The sequence below is a fragment of the Eublepharis macularius genome, chromosome 9, assembly GCF_028583425.1.
Source record: "Eublepharis macularius isolate TG4126 chromosome 9, MPM_Emac_v1.0, whole genome shotgun sequence".
Taxonomy (NCBI): domain Eukaryota; kingdom Metazoa; phylum Chordata; class Lepidosauria; order Squamata; family Eublepharidae; genus Eublepharis; species Eublepharis macularius.
The window spans coordinates 22,545,514-22,570,401 of NC_072798.1; the positions used below are offsets into that span (position 1 = coordinate 22,545,514).

General features: G+C 45.9%; 1 protein-coding gene across 1 annotated transcript in view; it reads left to right on the forward strand.

Moving 5' to 3' along the window:
- Nucleotides 1-15,915: 15,915 nt before the first annotated feature.
- Nucleotides 15,916-24,888, forward strand: part of LOC129336114 (sodium- and chloride-dependent betaine transporter-like) — a 76,744-nt gene continuing 67,771 nt past the window's right edge. Inside the window, exon 1 of the mRNA XM_054989119.1 lies at nucleotides 15,916-15,996. The gene's annotated coding sequence lies outside the window, so the exon portion shown is untranslated. The remainder of the gene's footprint in view (nucleotides 15,997-24,888) is intronic.

Below are 24,888 nucleotides of genomic sequence, written 5' to 3' on the forward strand. Positions count from 1 at the left end.
TCAGTCTATACTAGGGATCCCAGGTCCCCTGGTGGGGGAAAGGGCAGGCAGGGAAACAGGCCTCCTGGGCATGCTACTGGGGTGGCACAACGAAGTCACTCCGCCATTGCACTGCCTTGATAGTGTGCGTGTTTCGCAGTGGACCAATTTGGGCCCCAAACGGGCCAAATTGGCCCACTGTGAAGCATGTGCATGCTCCTGGGCCTACACGATGATGTCACTTCCTAGAAGTGATATCATTGCACTGCTCCGAGAGTGCATACATGCAACAACCAATAGGCACACCTAACTAGAATTGTTAGTTTGCATTAACTATATACAAAGTAACTTATTTACAGTACAGTGATTGGTCTTTATTATACAGCACTGATTGGCTGCTGCCAGCAGGAAACAACCAATAGTAATAGTGAGACAAAAATCTACTACAATAGTAACGAAGACTTCAGGAGCCTTAGCTCAGACAGAAGCTAAGTCAATACATAACAATAAATATTCTCAGGTATGATTCTGGGAGATCTCCTGGCCCCACCTGAAAGTTGGCAACCCTGTCTCTGCCCCAAACATGAACACAGCCTTCTTGTGGCAGGAAGGGAGTTCCCTAGATCATCTCTGATCATTTGAAAGACAGTATAATAGTGTAACATGCAAACCTATTAAAAACCTGCACCTGTTTGGAGAAGAAAGGGCTGGGCAGAATGGGAGGCAGAGTAGCTTTGCCAGCTGGCAAGAACTGAATAGAGGATAGAGAGGGTATGCTGGAAGAAGAAAACTGTCTCGGTGCAGCCTGTTCCCTTTGTCTGGGCTAGCATTTAAAAAGAAAGTACAGGAACTCACACAGCGTGGAGAAACAGACCAGACCACTGCTTGTCAGTTGTGTTGGGATTAGTTGTGTGGGGCATGGAAGAACCTTGCGCAGCACAGGCTGGGACGGGGTTCTGATTAGAGACATTTGGTTCCTATGGGTACACTGAAAAAAAAATGTAAAGTGTGAATGGAAAAATGGATGTATTCTACAAATAGAGCTGGAATTGGCTGCAGCTCCTCAGGCCTGCCCTTTGGAATCCAGCGCCTAAAGAAGCCTGAGGCTCAAGCCTGCCTGTGTCTGAGCCTGAGGATGTAATGAGGCCCATTAGCAGCAGACTTAGGGTTGCTTACCTCCAGGTGGCCTCAAGATCTCCCAGAATTACAACTGACCTCCAGGCTACAGAGATCAGTTCCCCTGGAGAACATGGATGCTTTGGAGGGTGGACTATATGGCACTGTACCCCACTGAGGTCCCTCGCTTCCCATACCCTGCCCTCACCAGACCCCCCTCCCCCAATCTCCAGGAATTTCCCAACCACTAGCTGGCAATCCCCCGCTCCTAGCCTCTCGGCATTATTTTTGGCTCTCTGCCACCACTCACTTGGCAAGTGACAGGGAAAGCACAGAAAGGGCCTAGGAGCTATGAAGCACGCATGCACATGAGAAATAATTTTGTCCTCCCACAACACCCCCCCCCCAGGTTGGGCTCCAGGGGACCTGGCAACCATAGCCTAAGGTCTTCTTGCACCCTAATTGCTCCACTCCTCTTGCAGTTATTCAGTGTCCTTCCTCTCATTGGATTTCTGCTTCCTGTGGCAGGCTTTGGGTTTGATTAGGGTTGCCAGATACCCCTCACCTCCCATCAGGAGGGTGGAGTCCCTGGCACTTACCTTCTGCTGGGTACGAGGTCTGTTATTTCCAGAAGTGACATCACCACGCTGCCCGCATGAGTGCTCCTGTGCTCTGCATGGTGCTGATGGGCCCGTTTAGGGTGCAAATCGGCCCCAAATGAAGCATAGGAATGCTCCTGCAGGTGGCGCAATGATGCCACTTCTGGAAGTGATGTCGCTGCACAGGTTGGGAGCATGCACACAGCTTGCCCCCTCCTGCCAATCACTGAGTGATCAGTGGACAAGGGGTCAAATCCCCGGGAGTTTGCCCATTACCGGCAGGCACCTGGGAACCCTAGGTTTGATCCAAACAAAAATTTTCCATTGGCAGACTGGGACTTTCTTGGATTTTCTTTCCCACTGCAGCCCTCTGATCTCCAAGAAGAGCTGCTTTAGTGGGGCATAATTAAGGTTGCCAACATCCAGATGGGTCCTGAAGATCTACTGAAATTACAACTTATCTCTAGATTACAGAGATCAGTGTCCGAGGTGTGTGTGTGCAAAATGGCTGCTTTGGAGGTGGAGTTGCTAATCTCCAGATAGTAGAGAGCTTCCGGAATTACAACACAGAGGTCAATTCCCCTCTGTGGCAGCTTTGGATGGTGAATTCTATGGCATTATACCCTGCTAAGATCCTTCCCTATGTAAAACCAACCCTCTTCTAGGAGCAACCCCCAAAATCTTTAGGAATTTCCCAATCCAGGGTTGGCGACCCAATCTGGAGAGTTTACTCTAGGGCATTATACCCCAGTGAGATCCCTGCTTTCCCAGGCTCTGCCTCCAAATCTCCACGAATTTCTCAACTTGGAGTTGGCAACCCTAGGCATAATTGTCCAATAATTTATTACTGCAATATAACTCAGTAGTTATCGTAGTATGTGAAATGGGAGGCTGTGCAAGGCTGGCACCTTGATGTTCTTGCTAGGGCTGCCACATCCCATGATGGAGGCAAAAGCTGCAGGCCAGCCACACAAGCTCCGCAGTGCACGCCTCCGCCCCCAACACCCCCTCCGGCGCCTCTCTGGTGCCCTCGCGCCCTGAGACCACTGCCTACCTGGCCTCAATGGGCGTGCTGGCTCTGTCTGCAAGAGTGCACAAGACCTCTGGGCCTTGAGTACACATCAGGTCCACAGTGATGTCATTTGTTTTGTATCATCAACACCTTACCATTACTGCCACTTTACACTGCAGGCAGCATGCTTCAAGATTTCTTTCTAACTTAGCTATGGTTTGTACATATGCATCAACAGGCGTCTACTCAATGGTTATCGAAGAAGTGAAACTGAGCTGTCAAGATAAGCAGCTGCTTTCCGGCTCTGGAATGATCGCAGCTTGAATTCTTCTATATCATCTAGAAACATATGGGTGGGCAAATCCATTCCTCAACTGACCCCCATTAAAGAATAGCTGGTCATATAGATGGGATGCTGTGGGTCTTGACAAGATGGATGATCCCATTATTGACTCTCCTTCATATACATACAGGCCATTTCCACACAGCCTGTCATTCCTGCCCCTTTTCCATTTTAGGTGTGTGTTTTGCTGAGTTGCTCTGACAACTCATCCTCTACACACACTCCCCACAAGTGGTTACCTTGTGCTGTGAGGTCGCAGGACAGCCTCCAAGCAGTTCCTAACAAAAGCGGTTTTGGAGGGGAGGTCAGGCACTTTCGTCATTATAGTCTGAAATTACCCGCCTCCCTTTCAATTTCTTTTTTACTTGGCACATGTGCGATTGCATTCAGCTTCCATGGCTGAATTGAAAGGGAAAGAGCTTCAGGGGAGGGACTGGGCAGAGATTGGAGGATTCTTCAGAGCACTTTAAGCGTTAATATGCCAAAAAATGGGGGGAAAGCCAGTTTGTCAACCCGCAGCAGAAGAAAACACTAGAGAAACTGCATTCCCAGTAAACATGTAGAAAAGGCAGTAATGAAATAATATGCATATGTTTTGCAAATTTAGACATGAGGAAGCCTGAGGAAAAGCCACTAGAGTTTTATGGGTGGACTGTGCCTATAAGGACTAGACATGGGCATGAACAGAAAAAAAACGAACATGGTGTTCATTGTTTGTTGCCATCCATGAACAATGAACAACGAACATTGACGAACATGATCCTGTTTACAAACATGTTCATTGTTTGTGCAACGAACATGTGCAGGCTCTCCTCCAGCCATCAAGATCCCTACTGCACCACTCCCAGAAACCCTACCTGAGCAGGCAGCAGGAAATGTACCAATAATAAATAATAGCTTGGCCCCAGAGCCTGGCAGCAGCCCTGGAACTTGAAGGGGTAGATCCCTACTGCACCACTCCCAGAACCCTACCTGAGCAGGCAGCAGGAAAGGTACCAATATTAAATAATAGCTTGGCCCCAGAGACTGGCAGCAGCCCTGGAACCTGAAGGGGTAGATCCCTACTGCACCACTCCCAGAAACCCTACCTGAGCAGGCAGCAGGAAAGGTACCAATATTAAATAATAGCTTGGCCCCAGAGACTGGCAGCAGCCCTGGAACCTGAAGGGGTAGATCTCTATCCCACCACACACAAAGAAAATTCAAGCTCCAATGCACTCTCCCTGTCTCTCTAACAGCAGCTGTCTCTCCCTGAAAGCCAGAGCTGGGAGCCCCCCTCCCCCCTGGTCTTTTCCTCTTGTAACAAATTTGGAGCTCCAGTCCACACTTGGAGGGAAGACCTGCCTATCAAGCTAAATTGGGCTTAGATTCGGGTTTCCAGGGCAACAGCAGGAGTTCAGACAGAGTTCAGACAATCCCTGCCTGAGTTAACATGGAAATTGATTGCAGGTGCCAGACTGTCCGGCCTGACAAACAGCAGCAAATAAGGCTTGTAACGACCACCTGTTCGTTTAGAATGGGGCCTCACGAACAGCTTGTTCCCGAACAGCAGAGTGGGCTGTTCATGGGTTTTTTTAGTTCGTATTGCTGTTTGTGCACATCTCTAATAAGAACGTGTGGAAACAGCCATAGTGTGTTGTTTTAAAGTTGATTTTAATGCCTTTTTAAGTATCTGCTGCCTTGAAAGCCCCACTTGGACAGAAAAGTGGGATACAAAAGTGATAGATAGATAGATAGATAGATAGATAGATAGATAGATAGATAGATAGATAGATAGATAGATAGATAGATAGATAGATAGATAGATAGATAGATAGATAATGGTATACGCAGTGCAGATCTATCTTCAACTAACCACTATTCATTAAGGACACCTCCCTCCCATTTTTCAGTTCCTGAACTTGTTAATCTGTAACAGTAATCCTCAAAGAAAGGAACAAACCAGGACATTTCACACTGAATTTCTTAGGGACTTCACAAGATTTCAATTGCTTCTGTAGCTCAGCTGAGGAAAATTACAGCAGCTTCTGTAAAAATATTGAATTCCTGTCCCTAGAATGCTCCTAATCTTTGAATGGATTCACAGAGTCAAAATCATGACAGCACGTATGCTAAGTTGTTTAGACGTTGCCATGGAGGCCCCCCCCTTCCACACACCTGGCACAGATTTCACCTCTTTCCTGTAGCTATTCTTTTCACAACCACCATAATCACAGCAGTGGCAAGTGGTAAGATTGTCAACAAACCAATATTTTACTGGTCTGACTAGAAAAACCATTTTCTGTCAGGCAATTGCTATGGATAGGCAAAAAGCCAGGACACTCAGTTTCTGTCATGCTTTGTTCTAAATGGCTGTGTGAGCCCTTGGCTTCCAGATGTTTCTCCAGATGATCCTCATACACTGCCAGGTCAGCATCTCATCTGGCTTCTCCCGCTTCCATCCCACCTTCTGGATCACTCAGGATGCAGTTATTGGTTTAGAAAATAAAAAGGTGCTCTCTCTAGCTACTGGACCCTGCCGGCTGTATTTCTCTCCAGCCTGGCCCACAGTGGTTCCTCCTCTCTACTCTTGCTCACTCCACAATCCCATACGAGTGAAGAAAATAAGTTGGTTCATGTGTGTTTGCCTCCCTTCCCTGAGTGATGAATATATAGGGGCTGGAGGGCTTTTGTAGAAATGTAAGCAAACCAAAATACTAATTCCTCTCGTTCAAGCAGTTGTGCTCCATCACTCCCAAAATGCTTTCTGTTGATTGTCTTCATTTCCTGTTATATCTGCAACAGCTTTTTGCATACTTCAAAAAGCCAAAATGCAGCCATATGAATCACAAACTTGATGCTGGTTCAGTAACAGTCATCCTTTGAAAGTCACAATGCCTCTGCTTCATCCAGATCAAGGTTCCTTTTCCAGCAGATCCAAGTTTAAGAGGAAAACTCTTTTCTCTCATCCGCATTTTGCCTTTCCATTTCCCTTTGGGGCTGAGCCAAACCTCCTGTTTCATTCTAGATCGAGGAGCAAGAAAGGGGACAAAGAAAGCGGTCACCGGGAGAGCTAGACAAAAAGGAAATTAATGAAGGCAGAAAGAGATAACATAGAGGCAGACAGATAAGAAGCTATGACAATTCAGATGCGGGGAGAGGGTTCAGTGAAGCAAGAGAGAGAGGAAAGTGTGAAGATAGTCTACAGGGAATTAACTAACTGTTATAAGGTTAGCACCAAGTCCATCCTACACCTTCTATGGGACCTTGCATTATATAGCCAAGGGAATATGCACACTTAGCACAGGGATTTCAAACGTTACCCAACCTGAAATGCAAAATTAAGGGGAGTTTATTCCATAAAAATGAATTGCAGTGCAAATTTCTGAACTGCAAGTTATCAATAGCTAAATTAGAACCATTTTGGTGCAGTGGTTAGTGTCAAACTAGAATTCCGGAGACTGAGGTTTAAATCCACATCTGTGCCAGGAAGCTGACTGCCTTGAACCACTGACTTTCAGAGCCTAACTTACCTCACACAGGGTGTTTATTTGGAGGATAAAATGGAGGAGGGGAGAATGATATACACTGCCCTGGGCTTCTTGGAAGAAGGGTGAGACAAAAATCTACTACAATAAATAAATTAGGCCCCAAGTAATGTATCCAAGTAGCTTTAGAAATACATGGGGAAATGCGACAAAGATGGAGCTGTGACTTTGTAGCCATTGAGAGCATTTATATATGACTAGCAACACGGCCTGTTGTGTGAAAAAATACAACGGACTCTAGAACACTGTTGTTGGTCATCTGCGCTGAGGGTAGGCATGGGAAGGAGTGCTTAGGCCATTGATTCAGAGATCCCTCTCCTGGCGGCAAGCGGGTGCATCGCAGTGGCCTCGAGGCCAGACTTGTTGGCAATGCGCCTGTGTGAGGATAAAAAGCGAGTCGTTGCCAATACGGCTTGCCTTTTATATAGTAGGATGCTTAGGCCAAATTTCATGTGAAAGGAGAGTTCAACTGGAACACTAAGTGTGCAATTTAGCAACTGCAGTGCTAAGGAAGGAAGTCTCCCCATGCTGTTTTCCTGATAAGAAATTTGCCTCCCATCCATAAGCTGCTTTAAGCTCACTGTGGCCTTGATTCAAATCATCCCCCTTGTGAGAGCTGATCTCAATGGTAACAGGTTCTGCAGTTACATCATGCTGCAGCAGCTGAAATTCAAAGGGAGACTCCAGCGTGAAACTGATGAACTGGAATTCAGCAAGCAGTGGGAGACCATCATCCAAGGACTGAAGACGCATGTGATTCCTTAGCCAATGCAGGCACTCCTTCGCAAAACGTGGGAGATGGCAAATTACTGCTGCTGTGCATGCTCTCTGTACGTATCTGGACTACATTTTCACATAATTCCATCTCATCCTGCTTTTCATGGCCCTTACAAGGAAAGAAGGGAGAAAGATCGGGGTTGGAGCCAGAGTAAATTTTCTGCTAATGGGATGGTGGTGATGGTGTAATTTCCACCAGTTCCTCCTTCCTACTGCAGGCTCCTGACTTGCCCCTCCTGCCATTCCTCAGGGGTCCTTCTTCTCCAAGAGCAGCATTACTGGGAGATAATGGGCAGCAGGGCTTTTTTTCAGGGGGAATGCGGGGGAATGGAGTTCCGGAACCTCTTGAAAATGGTCACATGGCTGGTGGCCCCGCCCCCTGATCTCCAGACAGAGAGGAGTTTAGATTGCCCAGAGGGCCATGTGACCATTTTCTCTGAGGGCAACCCACTGAGTTCCACCACCTCTTTTCCCAGAAAAAAAGCCCTGATGGGCAGCGATGGGAAGGGGCAAGCAGGCATGTTTTGTTCTTGGTCTTGACATTGGCGGCATTGTCACCAAGGTTTGCAGATGTGTTAATCCCCTCCCCCTTTAGATTTACAGGAGTTTGCCAGCCAATCTGTGCTGCTGTGCTGGGAATGTTTAAGAAAAGGTAGCTCTGTTTTCCTGCTACATATCCAGATGTTCTAGCACATCATCTTTTAGCAAGTGGGACAAGCTATTCACATTTTTATTTTTAGATCCTGGCTTGATACTTAAATCGTAAAAGTTTGTTGGCAACTTGCCCACTGCTGTTCTAATGCTCCCAATGTCAGGCTGTGCTCAGATGGGTAAAGGACAAATTCAAAAGGAGTAGATGACAAATAATGTTGACAGGCAGCAGCTCCCTGGGGTCTCAGGTAGAGGTCCTTCATATCACCTACGCCTTTAACCTTTTAGGTGGGGATGCTGGGGGTTGAACAGGAGACCTGTGGCATGCTGAGCAGATGCTTTACCATCAAGCCCTCCCCTGTTTCCTCTGCCCCCCTTGCTGCTCTGCCCAAAGGGGCTTACAGCATTCTCCCGTCCTCCATTTTTCCTCATGACAATCCAGCAAGGTAGGTTAGCCTGAGAGAATGTGACTGGCTCAAGGTCACCCAGCAAGCTCCCATGGCGGAGCAGGGAATTGAACCTGGGTTTCCAAGATCCTATTCCATCACTGTAGCCCCCCCCCGTACATTTTTTGGTAGCCAAAATGACCCAGGGGTTGTGGGGGTGGGCATTATTTGCACGTTTGAGGGTTCCGTATGCAAGCATTCGGTCCATATGCAGCTCCTCCTGCAGGCCCCTGGTCAGTTCGGCTGCCAAAAATACTGCAGGAAGGGCAGGACCCCCTCCACCTGCCACACCGCTGTCTTGATCAAAACTAGGTCCTTCTGTATTTTTTACATATGACTTGCCACAGGGACTTGTACCTGCACTATGGCTGCAATTCCCCATGCAGAATTCACAAAAATGTGACGTATAATTCGATTCTTAACTATATTTTGATACAGGCTTGCATCCTTCTGTTATTTTCCACTGGCAGCCAGCAGAATGGGGAATAGAGACTGGGGGGAGGGGAGATGATGCTGTGCTGGCAGTGCAATGTCACTTTTGGTGTATACCTGGAAGTGACATCATACCAGCGATGTGATGTCACTTCCAGCTATTCTCTGGAATTCACATCTTGGCCGTTGTCACACCGGCTTTTATTTAGCGCTAAAATGGCGCTATTTCCCGGCAAACACCCACCTTATTCCAACACTGTAGCGATTTTCTCCCTTCTGCTTTGTGCTTGATAGTCGCGCTATTTTGTGCTTCAGTGTGAATGCCTCACATCGATGTATTTCGCCTCGCAACGTCCTATGCCCTCCCTTCAATCCCAGAATCCATTTCTTCCTGCGACTCCCCCTTTTTTTTATTTTATTATGTCCTTATAACGCCATAACGACATAACACAATGCAAACTTTCTGCTGAAGTAAAAATGACTCAATCGCCATGGCAGAGTCTTCAGCGATGGGGATCACGCCAGACAGGGAGTTTTCTGCGGGCAAAGGGCTATTTATATAATTTCAAAGTTGGAAAAACAAAAGGGTCGTAATGTTTTGCTCTAACGGAATGTTTATATGCTGTTATTCTGTTATAGTGGAATTAAACGCCAGAATAATTTTTAAAAAGGGGGGGAGCTGCTTCTGCGCGGTTAGAGAGACCAGAACAGAGTGCTTCGGTGTGGACAGCTGGTGGCGCGAAGAGCCGTTAGGTGACCCAAAGAAACGTTACTGTGCCGATAACAGGTAGGACGCTATATGCTGTAAATTTTACGGAAGAGATGCCCGTGTGACGACGGCCCTTGTCACTGGAGCTCAGTCATTTGTTAAACTTTTTCTCTGCTGTTGGCTCATTGAAAGCCATCAGGCAACAGAGGAGGAAATTGGGAGGTTCTCCCTATTCTTTGCAGACAGAAGCGCCTCTCCTTCAGTGGAGGAGAGCATGGGAATTTTTTTTAACTTTCTCCTTTCCTCTTCAGACCACCACTCCCCTCATCCCATTCTGTTTCTTGAGGATCCCCGACTCTCAAGAACAGAATTCTCAAGGAGGTGATAGATTGGGAGGTGGGAAAGTCCCATTCCATGAGCTTTGCTCCACTCGTGGTTCATTGGGAAAAAAGCCGCGCTGTTAAAGAGAAAGGATTAGACTTGGTTTGTGTGCTTGATTTGACTGATCTTCTTTGTAACTAGTATTGAGCCTTTGCTTTTATCTTATGTTTTTTTCTTTTGGATTCTAGAGATCTAGACCACTGATTCTAGAGATCTAGACCACTGATTCTAGAGATCTAGACCAATGATTCTTAAACTTTGTGGTATGGTTTCCTTGCTCTGTGAGGATCTTAGCAGCCATATGTAAGGATGCTACTCAGGTAGGGTTGCCAGCCTCCAGGCAGGACATGGAGACATCCCAGTTCCTCTGAAGAAAATGGCTGCTTTGGAAGGTGGACTGTATGGTATTCTACCCTGCTGAGGTCCCATCCCTTCCAAACCCCACCACCCCCAAGCTCCACCTCAAATCTCAAGGAATTTCCCAGCCCAGTTGGCAACTCTGTGGCACAAGGATCCCTGCCATGGAGCCCGTGGGTGTCATAGATGGTGCTCACTTGCTTCTTCCCCACAATGCCTCTTTCTCAAAGGAAAGAGCTGATCTTGGCTTTTCTCCATTTCATTGGAGCAAGAAGTTTCAGCAGACCCCAGGACACATCAACTTTATGTGCTCAATGAGTACCCATTCAGAAGAAATAGCTGCCCTGATGATAACAGGATACTTAGTTTGTAACTCCCAAACGTTTTGTGATTATCCTCTCATGGCAGCCATTTTTTGATTGTTTCCGCTTCTCATGGCATCTATTTTGTTGTAGTGTCCATTACCCTTCCTCATAATTACAGAAGTGCTCACAGGCCCAAGAGCGGAACCCCTGCTTGAAAGGCGTCTGAAATCCACTGCTGTATTGGTCCTCTGAGGTCACTGCTGAATGAACTGGGCACATGCATGGAGGAGAAACATGCACTCAGACACTGGTGGAGAAGTTCTTTGAAATTCCCATTGCAGTAGCACTGCTGAAGAACCCAGCTGCTTACTCAACATGGGATGAAAGTTTCAAATAAACCTATGGCTTGTCAGCATTTTCCTATATATTTTCATTGTAGTTTAAGGAGGACATGATAGCACACCAGGCAGAAAGCAATGATGTTCTAGGACAGCATTTAATAACTATTGATCTACACCTGAAGCTGACCATACAGTATATGAAAGAATATTTAAATATGGTTGTTGCCTTCGACAATACAATATTTAAATAGTTTAACTAGGGTTGCCAACTCACACTTGGGAAATACCTGGAAAGTTGAGGGTAGATCTTGATGAGGATATGGTTTGAAGAAGGAAGGGACTTCAGTGGGATATCATGCCATAGAGTCCACCCTCTAAAGCCGCCATTTTCTCCCAGGGAACCGATCTCTGTTGGCTGGAGATCAGCTGTAATTCTGGGCAATCTCCATCCCCAACCTGGAGGTTGGCTACCCTAAGCCAAATAAAGTTAAAATAATCCGAGCTGACCACCCAACTAACTAGCAATGATTGTTGTAATATAGCAAGACATTGGAATTTTCTTTCTTTTTTTTTAAAGCCCTCAAAACTTTGCATGGGATCCAAAAAACTAAGTACCACTCAAAAGCTTGGCTGGGATTTTAAAAACAATTTCCCGCTGAATAGCAGATCCTCTCCCCCATGCCATATCGCAAACTGCTTTTGAAAGTCTCCCCTGTTTGGAAAGTGGTTTGCCATACGGCACAATGGGCTGCTATTCAAGAAACTCCAGCCAAAAGTGCTTTTGGGCATGCAGAATTAGTTATAAGTTTCTTTGGAGCCCAGCCACTGAGAATAAAGGCCGTTGTACTCATTATACAGTTGCTGGTGGGTGTTTTTTTTAATCACAAAAACCAGCCCAGGCTTCTCCACCCTTATTTATATCTTTTGATAACATCCATTGATGTTATTATAGAGCGATATATTGAAGATGCAGTTGTGTTGGTATAAAAGTGAATAGGAGTGATTATTCAGCAAACCATAAAGGTGTGGTGCAATTACAGATAATGGGGATATTATATAAAGTATTTATACAATCAGAAAGGCATGGGAGTGCCTTTAGAACCAGATTTTTAAATGTTGATCTACCGTGCCCTGGAATGCTGCGCAGGCAACGTACCTTGGAAGTGTAAAGCGCTTAGCATCTTAGAACATCCTGCCATTATTTGGATGCAATACAGAAGCTGGAATGTTGGATCTGGCATGGTTCAAATCCACCTATTTATCTATAAAACTCCCTGGGTGGCCTTAGGCGAGCTGCTCTCCCTTGATCCTGCCTACCTCACAGGGTTGTTTGGGGGATAAATGGGATAAGACTTGGACAGTATCCTGATTTCCTCAGAAGAAACATATGAACATAGGTCACAATCCTAGCTTGAAATCAAGCATTTCTATTTATTTCACTGATTGATTTTCATGCTGTTAGTTGCCTTGAGCTGAAAGGTAGATGCTAAGTAAATTGAAGATAGTAGCTAAGCACACATTTGACTTTTCTGTCGAGATCAATGGGACTTAGGAAATGCCTGACTCTGGCTGTATGGTGCCGTATGTTTGCATGTTTGTTTATAGATATGAGGCTTAAATTTATCTGACCATCTCTAATGTGATTGCAAAATGTATATTGGTGAGAATGAGGCTGGCCGGCTGACGTCAGACCCCTTGCTGTGTCTCAGCCCAGTCTACCTAGGGTTTGTTGTGAGAATGAGACAGAAGAGGGGAGACCCATTTATATCACTGTGAACTCCTGGGAGGAAGGGCAGAATAAAGATATGATAGATTATTGAGCCAATTTAATCTAGCTCTAGTTTGGCTGCTATTGACTCCCCAGCAGGAGAAAGGTTTGTTACTGGAAACCCTTACAACCTAAGAACTTATATATCTCCCGTATTAACAGCCTATCTCCCTTCTTCCTACAAAGGAAAGCTTCAGTTACCATCTCAACTGAAATTTGAATTTTTTCCCTGCAAGTTGCAATGCCAAGTGGCTGATTCATGCTTTCAGTCCTAATGTAAATAAAATCCTGTGATAGTACCTATCCGTTCGACATACCATATAATTTTTTTATCATGTGTGAAAAGGCTAAGGAATGGATGTACATCACATTTCTATGTAATGAGTCTTATCTCTCTGCCAGTGATTCCTTCTTTGCCTGGCGCAATCCTCCTGCCTGGACTGCTGAGGGAATTCAATCTCACATCTTCACTACTGCAGTGAATTTTGAAAGATTTAAAATATGAGTGGGAACTGAACGCAGGAGAAGATGCACGTTTATACCATCTATTGAATTTGTTAAGATGGAAGGAAATGTATACCTCAAAGCTGGCCCCGGTCTAGTACAAATTAAGCTCTTCGAATCTTGCCTATTTTAAAGTATTTAAGGTTGGCTGGATCCTATTTGATATTAGGCTGAACATGTTAGTGTGGACAGATTCTATGGTAAATTAGAAATACATATTGTTAAATAGTGGGTTCAGACACCATATAGTTTAACAGCTCTTTATTCAGCAGGAACACAGACACAGACAGACTGAACAGAAGCCCTCAATATATATACAGCAGCTCCACCTCAAGAATAACTGATAGCCAATGAGAACACATACTTTACAATACCATCATTTGCATAAACTATACACAATGTATGAAGTAGACAGGCCTTGTATGAAGTAGACAGTATGAATGTATGAAGTAGACAGTATGAATGTATGAAGTATGAATGTATGAAGTAGACAGTAGATTGGTCTTTATTATAGAGGACTGATTGGCTGCTGCCTTGAGAAAGTAACCAGTGATATTGCAGGGATTATGGACCAATGAGAATTGCAGGCATTGGGAGCTTTGACTGAACCTTAAGCTCAACACAGTATAGTGCATTACAATCAATTCAGTGAATACCTTAGAGGCCTTGCTCGGCCAACTCAGCCCAGTACACAACACATATAGATTTCCACATTAGTCTCATCCTTTAGAACAAAAAGCTTTTACTAAAAGAAGTGTAACTAGGATAAGACCTGGGTGGCCCAGGCTAGCCCAATCTTGACAGATCTCAGAAGTTAAACAGGGTCGGCCCTGTTTAGTACTTGGATGGGAGACTACCAAGGAAATCTATGGTCTCAACACTGAGGCAGACAATGGCCTCTGAATGTCTCTTACTTGAAAACCCTACAAGGTTATCGTAAGTCAGCTGCTACTTGACAGCACTTTCCACCACCACCACCTAGGGTAAATAGGAACTGGAAGAACTTGCTGTGTAAAGTGGATGAGCCCATTTATTTCATTTCATCACAGAGCTGGAAGGGACCATGAGGGTCAATGCAGGAACTACAGCTATAATATTCCTGACAAATAGGTATCCAATCAATATTTGAAAACCTCCAATGATGAAGAATCTACCACCTCACAAGTCAGACTCTTCCAGTGCTGTTCAGCAATGCTGTTGCTACTGCTGAATGCTACTCACTGTTGTTGTCTTCCAGCTTTTGGCGGGGCGGGGGGGGGGGCGTTGTTTGCAGACAGCTGTCAATCATGGGTAGGTAAGGACAGCTCCCACAGACAGTACGTTGAGATTACAACATCTGCAGTGACCAGTGTGCATCTAGGTGCTCTGCTAGGGGACTGCCAGTTCTCATTCTCTAACCTGGTTCCTGTTGCAGGAATCTTGCACCACTGCAAACTACTTGACAGACCATTGTTTGAACCGCATAGTTGCATGCAATGATGAGCAGCCAGGACCAGAAAGGGACCTTGCCTTATAGTCAACTTCCTTCTTGGTGGGATTCAGACTTCCTTGCTCTTGCTTCCTCCATGAGATCTTTTCTCCAGTGAGTAATGGGGAAATTATGTCCTCTGTGAACATGCTGTTGTGTGTGCTCATGTGCCAGTGTTCCTGATCCCCTTGCTTTGCCATGCCAAAAGCTGTCCCTTGGGGCATTGTTCCCTCACTGGGACCTGAATCCTTGATTGGGGAGGCCAGGGGCTTTCTGTGGGGGCTTGCATGTGAGAATACCTATTCTGTGGTGATATTCACCACCAAATAGCTTTGTGGAGATTAACTACCCTTTTTCAGTGTTACATTTTTGGTGCTCCTGCCTTGCACACTGGGAGAGCTCACTTCCCACAATTTTCTGATATATGTGAGCACTGTTCGTGGCGTTTCAAGGTGCAATATGCACAAAAGCATACCTTGAACAAACCTGGGCTTCTCATCTCATGTACTGAAGCTGGAAAATACATATATTCCTGTATTCATGCAAAATGGTGACCATCAGATGTAGAATGCTTTCCTAGCATGAGAGATTGGAGTGGCAAAAATGTGGTAATAACTGAAAGGGGCTCCAGTCTCTCAGGCCATCTACCCTCATGAGGTTGTTTTGAGGCTCAAACATTGCTCTGAATTCTTTGAAGAAAAGAGGGTGGGGATAGAAATGAAGTAAACAGCAGAAGTGGAAAAATGCAAAACACAGAGCAGTTGTATAGTGCATTCCTATGCCTATTTACTTGGACACAAGTTTCATTGAGTTCATTTCCTAGAAGTATGTTTAAGATTGCAGCCCAAATTTCAAGTGGAAAAAAACACACCCCCTCAGTTCTGTGAAGTGATTGCTGTCTTCACATTTTTGACCTGCAGAGTCTGGCCTCATTCATCTCTCTCTCCCCCCACCCTCTTCTCTCCCTTTATTTACAATTCAGTGTCTGCATAAATAAATATTATAAGGCAGTTTAGAAGAGATACATTGCTCTGTCTTTCTCTCAGAAACACACACCCTCTTTCTCTTAACCTCCACCCACAAGAGAACTCTGGTGATAATTTGTTTGGAATATCCCATGGAAGGGGAGGGAAAGGAGGAGGAGATCGAGAAGAGAGGAGGAATTGTTTGCTCCGACCAGCTCTGTCTCTCTTGGTGGCACTTGGTTTCTTTATTCCTCCCCCCCCCCCATTCTCCAACCAGTTCTTAGTGACCAAGACGGAGTTGCTTGTGAGACGTGAGGTGAGTGATTTTTTTTTTAAATTGCCCGTTATTTGTGTGGGGCTGGGCTTCAGACAGAAATCTGACAGAGCAAGACAACAGGGGAAGTTAGTTTGAATTCTGAATCTGAATCAAGTGATGTGCAGATTTGTACCAGGGAGATACAGTTTCAAAAGTGAGACTGAGAGGGAATTTGATCTTACAGGAACTTCTTCAGACTCTCATGTCCACCTGGTGACCTGAGATGAATGGCCTGTACCCCTGGAGTGAGTGGGAGGTAATATATGTGGCTAATGATGGGAAGTTTGTGGCTATAAACACAGCAATGAGTCATGAGAGGGATGCAGTGGCAGCAGCACAAAGGGGGAGTTTAGAAGTGTGTGTATGTGATTGGCTGCAGTAGCACCAAGTAATGTGCAGCGAAAGGCTGTAAAACACACAAGATGTGTGTGTGTGTGAAATAGGAGTCCAGACATTAGGAATATGTTTACACTATACTGAGGCTGAGAAATAGCATTTTTCCCCTGGCACATTTTGTCTCCCCTTGAAGAAAGCAGGACCTTATGGAAAACATGAAAACTGCTCTCTGTGAGGAAAATGTAATTTAGCTTGTTCTCCGAAGGATATCAGAAGGCAGTAACAGCCTTGCCTTAAGCAATGCCTCTCTATACAGCAGAGTTTTGTGTATGCTCTGCTGAATGCACTATATCCAGAAAGAGAAGATTTAAACAATGTGCAAGGACAGGTAGTCACCCCACCCATCCCTTATACCACAAGGTTCCTGTACTTTTAACAACTACACTTTCTTGGCATGGAGATCTAGTGGTGAGGAGATAAATGCTCAAGAAAAGCAGGGGGCAAGCAAGCTGCACAGGAGACTTGCATGGTTTGTCATTGGCCCACATGCTGAGATGAAAAGAAATCAGAGGCACTCCCTTCTCCTTAAAAGAATCCTGGCACGGGAGTTGTGCCAACTGTATGCTGAAGTAGATAGCGGGTGCAGGTAACTGCAAGGGACAGTTTCGTTCTTCATGCATCATGAATTTGTTGAAGTGAGTTCTGATTTACAAAATCATATGCAGGAATACATTTTAAGATGTTGGTGGACTCCTGTATGGTTCTGTATGCTATTAGCAACGTATTTCCCCCTGCTTTGATTTTACCAGCCTTAGAGAAGAATGGGCATCTGAATGTCTTGTCTCACAACTTTTTCCATACCCCCCTACTCAACTTCTCCTAGGAAAGCTGTGCCGTGTAATTTGTTCCAAGGTAGGGCGATTTGAATTACTCGTTGGCTGTGAGCTGGGTTGCCAGATGGTGTCCAGCCTAGTACCAGACCCCAGGGAGAGACGAGACGGGGAACAAACGCTCCCGGGCAGTGTGATGTCATCACTGTAGGAAGTAGGGTTTCCAGGTGCCTGCCAGGGGTTTGCCCCCTTGCCCGCTGATCCACCAGTGATTGGCAGGAGGTGGCAAGCCCCCTGGAGGTTGCCCGCCATTGACAGACACCCTGTGAACACACGTGGTGTGCGTGCTCCTGGGGAGGGGGTGCAACAATGTCACTTCTGGAAGTGATGTCATCACGCCGGCTGTGGAAGTGCTCCCGTGCTTCGCTTGGGGCCGATTTTGACACCAAATGGGCCAAATAGGCCCTGTGCAGAGTGCAGGAGTGTTCTTGTGGCCAGTGTGACTACATCACTTCCAGAAGTGATGTCATCGTGCAGGCGCTGGAGCATGCACGTAAAGGGAAAGCATGCGACTAGTAAGGGGTAAGGTAGGGGATAGGGGCCCGGCAACCCAGAGTGGCATCAACCTGTCAACTCCCCACTTCTGGGGGCCACTCCTGGCTGGCACCGCGCAGCTGGAGGAGGCTGCTTGGGTGACAGGAGTGACAAGCCACTTTCCCTGCCCAGTGGCAGTGCTGCACAACCACAGGAGGCTGGAGGGCTGGACCAGGCAACCAATGGGGGAGGTGTTGGGGCTGGACCAGTTGTCCATAGGTTTGTCATCCCCCTGCTTGGGGCGGGGGATCCCCTGATCCCACCCTCCCCCCATGCCCACTTACCTGGCTGGCAGAGGGGGCGTGCTCCCTGGGGCGCTCCCTCCCCAGGTGGCGTGGCGCACCCCTGGGTGTGGGGCATGCTCCTGCGCTGCAAGAGAAGGCTGCGCACCACTGGGTGCCGTCCCTCTGCAGCTGGCGCCGGCAGGGACAAGGGGCGTGGTGCAGCGGTGGTGAGAGAGAGAACTGCCTGCTCTCTCTGTCCTGACCCTGCGTGATGATGTCACTCCCAGAAGTGACATCATCATGCACACCGGGAGCGCGTGTGTGCTTTGTGCACTAGCAGTCTCAACAGCAAGAGCACCAAGGAGGTAGGAGCCAGCATCCCAGTCTCCCGCTGGGAGACTTGAGGGACCTGGCAACCCTAGTTGTCCAGTATTTGGGGAATTGTTTCCCAGCACAGTCCCTGAAAATACCAGTCTGTCCAGACACCTGGCAACCCTAGCTGTGAGCGTGGTGCAATCCAGGCCAGGAAAAAAGTGCAGAATTTCTGTATACATTGAATGGGGTTGTATATGTGCTCAAAAACTGTTTAGGAAAACGTTGATTTCCACAGGGCTCCATGCCCATTTGCCTGTGCATCTATGTGCCCATGTCAACCTTCTGTGTCCTTATTGGTACATGTATGTAGATCTCTATCTATACAACAAAGCAAGAGTTAATAGAGGATAATCCTTATCTCCTTTAACCGTCTTCATATTGCTGCTGTAAGCACGATTGTTGCAATTCCCCATTCAACAATTGCTGATACAAGGTGCTAAACCTTGGACTTTAACACTGAGGCTGCACTACAGCCAGGCTTGGCAGAGGCCTGTTCTGAGTTCTGGCTGAAAAAGCTGCTTCAAGAGCTATCTAGGCAAATTTCCCTTAGCCTAGTGACATTGAGGACAAATTGTAAATGCATTTAGCCAGACTGATTCTGTTATCTGCGGTTGTATCATCAGCAGACACTGGCAGCCATTCAGAGAAATTCCCAGAATCCACCATTTGGGATCTTAGGCAGACAAGCCAGTGCTGTCCTCTGCTCCTGCCTGGACTGCATGCTGACATTCTAAGGGTCAAGACTGATGAGAGACTGGGCAGATGTGTGATTGAATCATCCCACCTTCTTTTTAGACACTGACTGCAGCATAGGAGCCTGATTCATATCCAGGTTGAAGCAGGACGGGAGTTTAACCTTTTCACCTGTATATGTTGTCACAAAACCAAACCAGGTTTTCTGTATTGTTAAAGCCTTTAAAATAAAAAGACAGGTAAAAGTTGGATACCTTCCTTCCTTTGGACAGCTACTAACAGCATAGAGTAGGGTTGCCAGCCTCCAGGTAGTGGCTGGAGATCTCCCAGAATTACAACTGGTCTCCAGGCCACAGAGATCAGTTCACCTGGAGAAAATGGCTACTTTTGGGGGTGAACTCTATGGAATTATGCCATGCCAAGGTGCTTTCCCTCCCCAAACCCCACTTTCTCCAGGTTTCACCCCCCAGATCTCCAGGAATTTCCCAACTTGGAGCTGGCAACCCTAGCATAGAGAAGTTTCAATTAGTGAAACCATGCAGGAGTAGAAATCCCCTCTTCCCTCTTCATGAGGCTCTGATGGAAATCAAGCTGCTGTACAGCCATCTCTGCACATTAAAAGATGCTGGGAAATCCATGATGTGTGACAGACACAGTCTATTTTGACCTCACTTTGTCCCCAACACATGAAGCTGCTATGAACTGAATCAGACCATCGGTCTGTTGCCTATTCTGATCCCTAGGGTCTCGGATAGAGGTCTTTCACAAGTACTGCTTGACCCTTTTAATTGGAGATGGTGGGGATTGAACCTGGAAATAGGATTGCGAACTTCCAAGTGGGGCCTGGAGATCTCCCTGCATTAATGATCTCCAGAATACAGGGACCAGTTTCTCTGGAGAAAATGGCTGCTGTGGAGGGGGAACTGTACGGCATTTTATGCTGCTGAGGTCCCTCGCCTCTCCAAATTCTGTCCTCCCCAGGGTCCACCCTTAAATCTCCAGGTATTTCCCAAACCAGAGTTGGGATCCTTACCTGGAACCTTTTGCAATGCAAAGCAGGTATACTCCCCCTGAACCACAGCACATATTTTCAGTGATCCAGGAAAGCCTCCCTGTCCCACCTAGAAAACTTTGTTTTTTATCGTAAGAGTTCTTCATAGTTCATTTTGTAAACACAAACAAACAAACAAACAAACAAACCAGGTTTTAGGGGACCTGGCAACCCTAAAACCTGCTGTTCCCTTTTGAACTTTACAAGGTCTCTAGTGCCATTTCATTTAAAGAAGATGCGGCCTCTGGCTTCTCCCCTACTAACTATTTAGGCTGAGGTATAAGCCAAAGATATATATGTTTCAAAGTGTGGGACAAAAGGAACTTAAAATTATTCTCAGAGACATGCTACCAAAGGCTGCCCAGCCACTGCAAACAATCTTGACCGTTTGGGAGGGAAAATCTGCCTCACAGTGGGGGAATGAGTGGGGCTTATGTCATAGCATAGTTATTTGATTTGGAAAACATTAATTGGACTATTCATTCTGACCATATATTTGATGTTGTTGTTGTTACTTATTTATTTATTTACAGAATTTATACTCTGCCTTTTTGCCCTGATCACGGCCACCGAGGCAGCAAAAAGATTAAAAACACATATAATAAAAACTATTAAAACACATCATTAAATGCTTAAAACCAAGCTAAAATATGCCTATGGTACAATAAAATACACGTACATAAAAACAACAAGCTATAAGATAAGACAGGAATGAAGGATCACTGAGGGTATGCCAGACAAAAGAAAAACGCTTCACCCACTGGCAACAGATGGGGGACATGCGAGTTTCTCTAAAGAGAGACTTCCAGCATTTTGGAGCCATGACCGAGAAGGCCGTCTCCTGCGTTTCTGATACATGATATTGTGGGATAGTTAAACACTCTGAGATTTGGTAAGTAACATTTTTTATTATTCACAGTAAAGATACACACAGACTTGAGACGGTGTTGCTTCTCTGCTTTTTTTAAAAATGAGAAAACGGGAGACTAAATCATTTGATGATGCAATCACCTTTGGAATTTAGTTGCTCTTATTTGGCTTGACCATTTGTGAATCACTATGCTTTTGTGGGCCTTCATAAGCCAGTCGTTGTGCATGGGAGGTGGTGGGAGTGCAGAAAAGAGCAGATCATCGATGTCCAGGAAATGGAAGCAGGCTAGTTCAGGACATTTTTTAAAAATGGAAGGCAAAGTTCAAACTGAGACCCACAGGTCCCAAGCATTGTATTCCCGTGAGCCTAAGTCAATACACAATCTCACCAAGCATGGGGGGAAATGCCTGTTTGGCTACATATCCTTCAACACTTTGGGTTAAGTTGGTGAGTGACTCATTCCATGTAGCTTGATAAGGTGGCAGCCTCCTTGTGGTTATGTACCTGTGCCAGCCAACCTAATGCCATACGCCATGGTGCATCCAAAAAAGAACTGCGCTCTGGTCCTCTGCCTCCTGTTTTGGACACTGTCATTCTAGAGTGCTGTAATCTAACACTAATCATGAAGTGGTCTAAGGGCTGGAATGTATGTTGGACATACGAGACTTGTGCTTTACTAAACTTGATTATTGGCCCATTGATAGCATAATCCTAAACAGAGTTTTACCCTTCTGAACCCATTGCCTTCAGTGGACTTAGAAAACAGTGGCAGGTTTGTACAGTATTATCTGCTCTGATTGGCAGAGGCCTTCCAATGTATTAGGCACAGAACTTTCCCAACATCTGCCACTTGACATCTTTTAACTGGAGATGCCAAGGATTAAAACTGGCACCGTGTCCGTGCCAAGTGTGTATTCTCCCATGGAACACACATAAAAGGCCCTTGCAAAGAATCCTTGCAAAATAAGATGATTCCTGCCACACAGCCCTGACTCAGTGGCCAAGAAGGACAGGAACAATATCCTGAAGGATGTTCCCAGCCCTCTGTGGCTTAGGGATGCCTACTGTCACCTTTTGTTCCTTTTCATTCCATGCTCAATATTGGCCTCAATTCAAGAGGGGTCCCCACGTCAGTCTGCTGAAGGAGAGCAAAGTTCCCTTCAGAACTGGCTTTGCAGAGGAGGAGAGCCTGTGCGGAAGTTGCTCTGACTGCTGCAGGTTATACCATGCCGATTTGGCCAGGGCTTTTTTTCTGGGAAAAGAGGTGGTGGAACTCAGTGGTGGAACTCAGGACCGCACAATGACGTCACTTTGGGTCAGCTGGAACAAGGGGGGAGTTTTTAAAAGTTTAAATCGCCCTTGGCGAAAATGGTCACATGGCTGGTGGCCCCGCCCCCTGAACTCCAAACAGAGGGGAGTTTAGAGTGGCAATCTAAACTCCTCTCTGTCTGGAGATCAGGGCGGGGCCACCGGCCATGTGACCATTTTCAAGAGGTGCCGGAAACTCCGTTCCACCGTGTTCCTGCTGAAAAAAAGGCCCTGAATTTGGCTAATCTGTCAACTAATTCAGGGTTCTATGCTAACTAGCCCAGCAGCAGCTGCTTAGATACAAATTTATAAAGTAGAAAAAGCCTATTGAAATTTAAAACTGTGGACATCTGCAGTGCTTTCCTTTTCAACATAATATTTAACACAGAGTGAAGAAGGAAGGGCAAGTACGTTAGTGACAGAGCTTCCACACGTAGAAATTTTCTGCATACTTCCCTCTGTCTTTATTTCTGACTTTTTCCTTCCACATGTGCTCTGCAAGAGGCTCCGCATTGGTTCTTGGGAGCATACTTACCCTCCTCACTTTTGTTCTTCATGCATGCACTGTAGTGCTATAAAGGTTCTATTTAAATTGGAATCAGGTGATAGTTATGGCGCTATAATGATCTATTGCCACAGGTGTTGCAAACTTTAATAGAACTGTTATAGTGTTAAAGTGACAAACTGTGATAGTGCTACTGTGCTATAGTGTTTATAACTACCTATTGCTACTTATCTATTGCCAGTTTTAATACAACCATTGACCTAGGGTGGCAGCTCTCAGCTCCTACACAGCCATGCACAATCCACACTTTGCTCCCCAGGCTCTCCTGTATCATTGCGAGGGATTCTTCTAAGGGGTCAGATTCTCCAAATGTACAGATCAGCCAGCAGATGGTTGGTAATTCTGCTCTACAGTATGTGTCAAGATTCATGCCCCAATGCAATGATGACACTAGAATAAATTAATATTGGTGAATGAGAGAAAGCTCTATGCACATAAATGAAATTTCTTCTTAAACCATGCTGGTAGTATGACTCTTGAGTGCTTTGCAAGAGTCATGGTAAGTTCCAGAGTCATTATGTATGGTGCAGGGTAAGTAAACTCATTACACTTTTTTATCTAGTATAAAATGCTGCCTTATATTAACTCAGTCTCTGACTGATGGTCCATCTCAGCCAATGTTGTCTTCTCTGTCTGGCAGCTATTCTTCAGGGTATCTCATGAGGAGATCCATCCAAACCATGATATACCTATGACACTTTAATTGGAAAAGGAAGGGATTCTGTAGGAACTGGGAGGTCTATAGAGCCTGGAGGTCTGTGGAAAGAGGCAGGCAGATACTGACTGTTCCTTAGTGGTACAGCATGTGCTTTGCTCTGAGATACAGTTACTATGTACCAGCCCTCAATTTTATAAGCCTCCTGACAATTTAATTGAGTAACACAAGAACCCCACTAAATCAGACCAAAGGAGACCAACTTTTTGCTCAGAGTGGCCTACCAGATGCCTCTGTGAGGCTCACAAGTAGACATGGGCATGAATGGAAAAAAAAAACTCGAACACCTTGTTCGTCATTCGGTGCCATCCGCGAACAACGAACATGGACGAACATGGACTGTTCCCGGACATGTTTGTTATTTGTGGGGGACAGAACCCCCCCCAACTTCCCCCACTTAGCCCCCACTCCCCTCAAACCTACTTACCTGGCCCTTTAAAGATCCCTTTAAACTATCAGCTGGCAGGCAGCAGGGGGGGATTCCCCCCTGTCAGCTGATAGTTTAAAGGGCCCTTTCCTGCCACGTGCAAGGAGCAGGGCCCTTTAAACATCCCACAAACTGACCTTCCCAATGTCCAATACCCACCAAATTTGCAGGGGACATAGCCCTCACTGTCCTCTGAAGACCCCCCAAGTTTCAGAGAGATTGCACCCCGGGAAAGGCATGATCCATGGGTCTCCCTGTTGGTTGTCATTTTCTCTTCACAGTGGAAAAAATGGGACTCTCTGCTGGAAGTACTTTGAAAGGTTAAAGCCTGAAGGCAAGCCAGAAGGAGTTCAGACAGAGTTCAGTCCCTCCCTCCCTCTGGTTGCCAAGGGGATTGATTGCAGCAGGCGGCAGACTGTCTGGCTTGCCGAACGGCTGCCAAAGGTAACGAACAAGGCTTTTAACGATCACCTGTTCGTTTAGGATGGGGCCTCATGAACAGCTTGCTCACGGACAGCAGATTGGGCTGTTCGTGGGGGTTTTCTGTTTGTAATGCTGCTCATGTCCATGTCTACTCACAAGTAGAGCATGAAGGCAAGAGCTTTGCCATTGCCCCCTCCCAATAACTGGCACCCAGAGGCAACGTGGCCTACACAGATTGGCCACTGCTTCACATTCTCTTGCCAATTTAATATGTGATATGGCTCTAGTGATCTTACTAGTCACAGCTTTTCCTTAATAGTAGTAACCTTCTCCGGTGAAAGATTCTTTGCACTTAGCTGCTTTTTGACAGGAGTCCTACATGTCTGATATACAATTTATTTGTTTACACATACATTCCATTTCCAACCCCCAAACCCAAAGAAGCTTCCACATGATTACTAGGTGGTTTTTTCCATCCAT